This window comes from Lissotriton helveticus, chromosome 1_2 (genome assembly GCF_964261635.1).
Source record: "Lissotriton helveticus chromosome 1_2, aLisHel1.1, whole genome shotgun sequence".
In the NCBI taxonomy this organism is placed as follows: domain Eukaryota; kingdom Metazoa; phylum Chordata; class Amphibia; order Caudata; family Salamandridae; genus Lissotriton; species Lissotriton helveticus.
This window is the reverse complement of record NC_136058.1, coordinates 345,800,677-345,801,081: the sequence shown is the minus strand read 5'-3', so window position 1 is coordinate 345,801,081 and position 405 is coordinate 345,800,677. Positions and strand designations below refer to the sequence as shown.

Below are 405 nucleotides of genomic sequence, written 5' to 3'. Positions count from 1 at the left end.
GCATTTATGTGTTTTCTGACCATAATTTACTTTAAAAGCATTTCCCCATGAATATTCATTTGCTATTTTTAATTTTATCAACATCACTTTTAAAATTTGAAGTCAGTAAACATAAACAAATGTAACATAATATGACCAACTTTAGGTAATACACTGAGTACAAAAGTACTGTCTTGTGGTTATGGCTAGACACACGACATCTTAGAAGAACGCTGAGCTCCGCGGACTTTGCAATGATAGATCACTTAGATTCAAAGTCTAGCCATAGTAATAAAATGGCATTATTAAATTAATTAAAAGTGTCTCTGATTGTCACAATGGCAAGTCAAAAGTGTTCCCGCCCGGTTTCGAACCGGGGACCTTTCGCGTGTGAGGCGAACGTGATAACCACTACACTACGGAAAC

The 405-nt window shown here is 36.3% G+C and overlaps 1 non-coding gene across 1 annotated transcript; it reads right to left on the bottom strand.

Annotated features, from left to right (window-relative positions):
* Positions 1-332: 332 nt before the first annotated feature.
* Positions 333-405, bottom strand: TRNAV-CAC (transfer RNA valine (anticodon CAC)). Its single transcript has one exon. It is a non-coding gene; the product is annotated as a tRNA-Val (tRNA).